Source organism: Rhamphochromis longiceps, linkage group LG7 (genome assembly GCF_057381845.1).
Source record: "Rhamphochromis longiceps isolate RC_006_pf linkage group LG7, R_longiceps_female_GT1.1, whole genome shotgun sequence".
In the NCBI taxonomy this organism is placed as follows: domain Eukaryota; kingdom Metazoa; phylum Chordata; class Actinopteri; order Cichliformes; family Cichlidae; genus Rhamphochromis; species Rhamphochromis longiceps.
Window position 1 is genome coordinate 69834857 of NC_140563.1, and position 6281 is coordinate 69841137.

Below are 6281 nucleotides of genomic sequence, written 5' to 3' on the forward strand. Positions count from 1 at the left end.
CGAACTCCTCCCACACCCGAGTTTTTTTTTTTTTTTTTTTTTTTTTTTTCCTAAATGACATCAGAAACAGCAGTATGCGACATTACGTGATGGCAGAGCTTCAGTTCATCCTTTGTCATTTTTTTTTTTTAATAAATAGGACAGGGGGAATGAATGAGAGAGAGAGGGGGAGAGAAAGAAAGAAAACCAAAGGGGAGAAGAGACGGTGAGAAGGGGGGGGAAGAGAGAGAAAAAAAAAAAAAAAAAAAAAAAAAACACACAAAAACAAACAGAGGAGACAGCAAACAACAAAGAGCAACATAATAATAGAGAAAACAAAGCACCATCACAATAAACTAGCTAGTCATAGATATCAGTATTTACTAAGTAATAAACGATATTGTGCAGCACGCAAGATAGACAGCGCACAGTGTGCTTTGAGGCAGCAGCCAAGAAAGCTTTAGTCCGCGTCTGTGAATACCCATGTGTGCATACCTGTGTGGATCAGCATGCTTGCATTCCAAAGGTTTCTCCATGTAATGATCTGCTAGGGAGTGTGGGGGGGCCACAGCCCCGTCCTCCAGGGTGTGAAGCGGGTATGGAGGAGATCAAAACTCCAGACATCCAGAGGCCCCCAGAACACAAGAGACCAAGGAAGACCAACAGAGGGGCAGCCGCGCCACTGTCCCAGTAAGAGCTGAGGAGAGTCCCAGATGAGGGCTCACTCAGCAGCCGCGGAGCAGAAGTCAGGGGGAGTTGCAGTGACGCGTCCGTGAGCTCCGCCGGCCCCCAGCTGCGCCTGAGTGACCGAGCCCTAGGCCGAGAGGCCGGGGGCACCCCACCTCCAAAGGGGCCCGAGCGAGCCCCAGGCCCCAGGCCCCGACAAGCGGCCGCCAAGGAGTGAGCCGGTGTGTACCCGGACGCCCACCCCCAGACACAAAGAACCACCAACACACCGACACCTGAGGGAGTCCGCCACCGGCAGGGGAAGTGGTGGTGGGTGGAGATAGGCCTCCAAACCTTGGAGGGCCTGAGGTGTCCCCAGAGAGGTGGCGTCTGATACCCAACCTGACATATAGACACAGACATACAGGCACACACAGACACAAACATCCATTCCCACCCTCATGCTCTCATATGCACTCACTCCACACTCAACCAACGTGGAGACAGACATAAAGAGACGCTGTACACACAATCACACTCCCCAAGCGTACTCTACAAACCGGGTCTAGGTACCCTTGCCCCTGGAGGGGGGAATTGCACCCAGACCCAGGTGGTGTTACCCTTTTCCCTGCGGTGGGGAGAGGCAGACCACCCCGACTCCGCAGCAGCAGGGAGGCCCCACACCCCAGACCGCAGTCGGACGGCCAACTCCTCCTACTAGCCCTCCCGCTCCAGCAGGCCGCAGAGAATGGGGGTGGGAGAAGACTCCAAACCTCCCTCCACCCGCTCATTGTAGTGTTGATGCATATGTGTTCTAAGGTGCAATTAAAACCCAGGAGGGCATGGAGCTACCTGCCAAGGAGCAGCAGGTAAGCGCATAGTCCCTCCTGCTAACCCTCAATGACTAAGTGTATTTAAAATTGAGAGGTGGGCAACGACGTCAGGGGTGAGGTATACACCCTGATGGTGATTTGGACTCCGTGATTGTGCCCACCCCCAAGATCCTATATGTATGTGTAATGAGAGTGTGAATAATGTGAATGTCTAAGTTGTGGGATAAAATTGAGGCAGAGGCAGCCAGAAGGGGACAGGGGGGGGGGGGGGGGGGGGTAGCCTCCTCTGCACCCTGGTGACATACCCCCACTCCAAGGCCCTGCATGTGTGGGTGGTTGTGGAGGAGCGGGAAGAGGGAGGCAGCTGGAGATGGGGAGGGAAGGAAGGGAGGGGCAGGTAACCCCTCCCTGGGGCCAGCTCCCCCGCTGACCCCAGTAGGCACTCCCACCCTCCGCGACCCGCCAGGGAAGGGGGGCCCAGGCCCATCAGACCGGGGCCCAGTGCAGCAGCGCCCCCCGGCTCCACAGAGCCCTGGACAGTCCACCCAACCCCACCACAGAGAAAACTGCACCCACCCCACCAACCACACATCTTCCAGACTACATAAGACGGTAAACGCCCAGGCTGAGATCTTCCTCCACCTCTCCTGTATCTCCCCCTCCTGCAGAGAGTTCCTGAGAGAAGAAAGCTCCTGCAAGATGTGACCATCCCCCCCACCAGTTGAAGAGCCCCCCAGGCGGCTCGATGCACCGGCGGCACCCTGCTCCAGGGCCGGGCCCCCATGCACCCACCCGCCCACAACCCCGGCAACACACCAACCAGGACCCGAGCCCCCGAGGCCCGGCCCGGGCCCCAGCCCAGAGACGGAGCGCCCCCAGAACCTCACGCCCATCCCGGACCCACCCAGGGGCAGCCAGGTTGCCAGGTCAGTAACCCACGTCCGTCAGCACAGACCCTCCCCTAGCCCCGCTGCACGCAGCCGCGAGGAAACAGTCACCTGAGAGCCAACAGAGCCCTCAACCGGACGTGACCGCTACCCCGGGTTGAGCCCCCCAAGGAAGATGCCTCCGGGGAACCCCCCGACGCCCTAAGCCTGTCCCTACCCCCTCACCAATCACAACAGTGAAGGCGGGACCAAACTATGACCCCCCACCCCCACTAGGTGATGGAGCTGATAAAAGGGGCCCAGAGCAATTGATCTAATGTGGTGGCAGAGGCTGTGTCAAGACTAATGTAATCTAATAGATAATTTCTATATTGGTTAGAATTAAGATTATTTTTATTTTTCCAGTTCATGAGGACTGTTTTCTTGGCTATGCATAGGGCAGTGAAGATCATATGGGCTATATTCTTTTCTGAAGTGACATTATCTAAGCTGCCCAACAAACACACTAAGGGGGAGGTTGGAATGTTACATTTCAGACATTTTGATAAGTCTTCACATATCTCGCGCCAAAACTTTTGCACTGGTGGACAGAACCAAAGAGCGTGGATGTAATTGTCCACACCCGAGTTTTTGCTTCAGCCACTGCCCGAGCCGCATTCCGCTTGGCCTGTCAATACCTGTCAGCTGCTTCCTGAGTCCCACAGGCTAACCAAGCCTGGTAGGACTCCTTCTTCAGCCTGGTGGCTCCCTTCACCTCTGGTGTCCACCATTTGGTTCGGGGATTACCACCACGGCAGGCACCAACCACCTTGCGGCCGCAGCTCAATGCAGCAGCTTCGGCAATGGAGACGCTGAACATGGTCCATTCGGACTCAATGTCCCCAGTCTCCCTCGGAATGCTGTTGAAGCTCTGCCAGAGGTGTGCGTTGAAGATCTCGCGGACTGGGGCCTCTGCTAGACGTTCCCAGCACACCCTCACTACGCGTTTAGGTGCACCAGGTCTGTCCAGCGTCCTCCCCCGCCACCTGATCCAACTCACCACCAGGTGGTGATCAGTTGACAGCTCAGCCCCTCTCTTTACCCGAGTGTCCAGAACATATGGTCGCAGGTCTGCTGATGCGATTACAAAATCGACCTATGGCCTAGAGCGTCCTGGTGCCACGTGCACTTATGGACACTCTTATGTTCGAACAGGGTGTTCGTTATGGCCAAACTGTGATATGCACAGAAGTCCAATAACAAAGCACCGCTCGGGTTCAGATCAGGGAGGCAGTTCCTCCCAATCACGCCCCTCCAGGTCTCGCTGTCATTACCCACGTGAGCATTGAAGTCTCCCAGCAGGACAACAGAGTCTCCAGGTGGAGCACCCTCCAGCACCCAGGGACTCTAAGAAGGCTGGGTACTCTGAACTGCCACTCGGCGCATAAGCGCAGATGACAGTCAGGACCCGTTCCCCGACCCTAAGGCGCAGGGAACAAACCCTCTCGTCCACCGGGAAAAACCCCAACGTACCGGCAGCAAGCCGAGGGCATATTAGAATACCCAACCCAGCCCGCCGCCTCTCACCAGGGGCAACTCCAGACTGAGACAGAGTCCAGCCCCTCTCCAGGAGACTGGTTCCAGAGCCCAAGCCATGTGTAGAGGTGAGCCCAACTATATCTAGCCGGTACCTCTCAACCTCACGCACTAACTCAGGCTCCTTCCCCACCAGAGAGGTGACATTCCATGTCCCTATTGCCAGTCTTGGCAGCCGGGGGTCAGTCCGCCAGGGCCTCCGCTCTTGGCCGCCACCCGGCACACAATGCACCCGACCCCTATGGCGCCTCCTGCGGGTGGTGGGCCTGCGGGAGGATGGGCCCATGTCTCCTCTTCGGGCTGTGCCCGGCCACCAGACGCTCGCCCTCGGGCACCCTCCCCGGGCCTGGCTCCAGGGCGGGGCCCCGGTAACCCTATCCCGGGCAGGGTAAACTGTTCCCTCTGTGTCCTTTTCATAAGGGTCTTATGAATCGCTCTTTGTCTGGTCCCTCACCCAGGGCCAATTTGCCATGGGAGACCCTACCAGGGGGCAAAAGCCCCCCAGACAACATAGCCCCTGGGATCCCTGGGACACACAAACCCCTCCACCACGATAAGGTAGCGATTCAAGGAGGGGACCAATGTTGGGCAATTAATTATTTAGTTATGGAAACAAAGTTTTGCAGCTGTTTACCTAAAAATGCAGCCAAGGTGTTTTTAAACAAACATTTCAAACTATTTACAGAACAATCAGCTGTTCTGCATCAAATTATTTGTGCCACTCCAAAAATAATTTGTGTCCATTATGAGATGAAGGAGAACAACAGCCTGATACCTGCAGGCCTGACAGCAGCAGATGTATCACTGCTGTAACACCTGTAACACTCAGCAGGCGCCTCATTGTTCTGACACACAAAACTATTGGCTACACTACACACTCACTAAACACTAACTACACAAGATTTGTGCTAAACGTCTCAAATCTCTCACATCTCAAACACGCCGTCACTCCTAAAACGTCCCCCTCCCTAAACAACTAAATGCCATGTTGCCATATCATTTTTTGATTGGTCGACATGGTACAGTTTTCCACCAATAGGAAAGGGCAGGGGGAGGGGTTTGGTGTTGTTTTTGCTCGCAGGCTTTCGAGCGGTTTCCTTATAAAACGCCGTTTTTACCGTTTCTTCCTGCAGTAAATATAAACAACGACAGTATTCAGGAAGAAAACCAAACATTGCAGATATTTTATCATAACTCTGGTTTTACGTGGCCGATCAACACAATTTAAAAACTGGTATAAAGTCCACACTTTTTCCGTCAGTTGTTCCGTCTGTCCTGCTCACATCTCCAATGGTTCAGACACGTTGTCATTAACGTGGCTTCACTCCACATCAGCCGCTTTGCTAAAACACCGGTGTCGCACATGAGGACGCTGTCATAGCCTGTCAGCGACGTTGATCAGCTGCGTATATACGAATGTGAATCGCATCATTGGCTGGACTTTGGGATAAGGTGGCATCGTTCTGATCACATACGGGAGCAGCCAGTCACTGACTCACACTGCAGAACAGGATTGTTAAAGTTTAATTTTAATTTCAGCACAGGTTAGATTTTTTTTTTTTTTTTTGTGCGCAACGCAGATTTTCTGTGCGCAGAGGCCGAGCCAGCAGTGCGCAATTGCGATGTATGACTCGGGGGTGTTGATTCATTTAAACTAACCTAACTATCCTGCTGTAAGCAGGTTTGTGTGAAGCCGAGTAAATCTATTTGTGTATCAGTTATTAATTCATGTGGGTAACAGAGACTTGGTGGATTATTAAACATTCTCTTGTTTTTTGACTGTTTGGGTGCTGACACAGTCTCTACGGGCAGAAGCTGCAGAGAGGCGTGTAAGACTGCTTCCTGTACCCAACTCTGGATAGTCACATTTTGGTGGGTTTAAGAAACAAACAAACTATTTGATTTGATTTACCTTTATTAGTCCCACAAGGGGAAATTTCATAAGGCTGCCGACCTATTGCACGCAATGGCGGTGCCATCTTACCCTCCGACCATACGTACATTACACAAAACATCACATGGGGAAGACGTACACAATCATACAGAGTACAACATGCAGTGAAATGTCTTGTGTCTGAGCGACAGACAGGCTGCAGATGTAGCCGCAGGACCCTTACTGGATACTGGGTGGGAATCAAACTTGTGACTCGTGCTGCAAAGGTGTGTAGTCTTACCACTACACCAGGAGTGTCAAACCTCAGTCCTCGAGGGCCAGCATCCTGCTTGTTTTTGAGATATCCCTGTGCACATCCAGCTGCAGCTCGGTATTATATTATTTTGGTGAGTGTATGTGATGTGTTGGTTTGTTTGTTAGTACGGACATACTGCAAATCAATTTCCC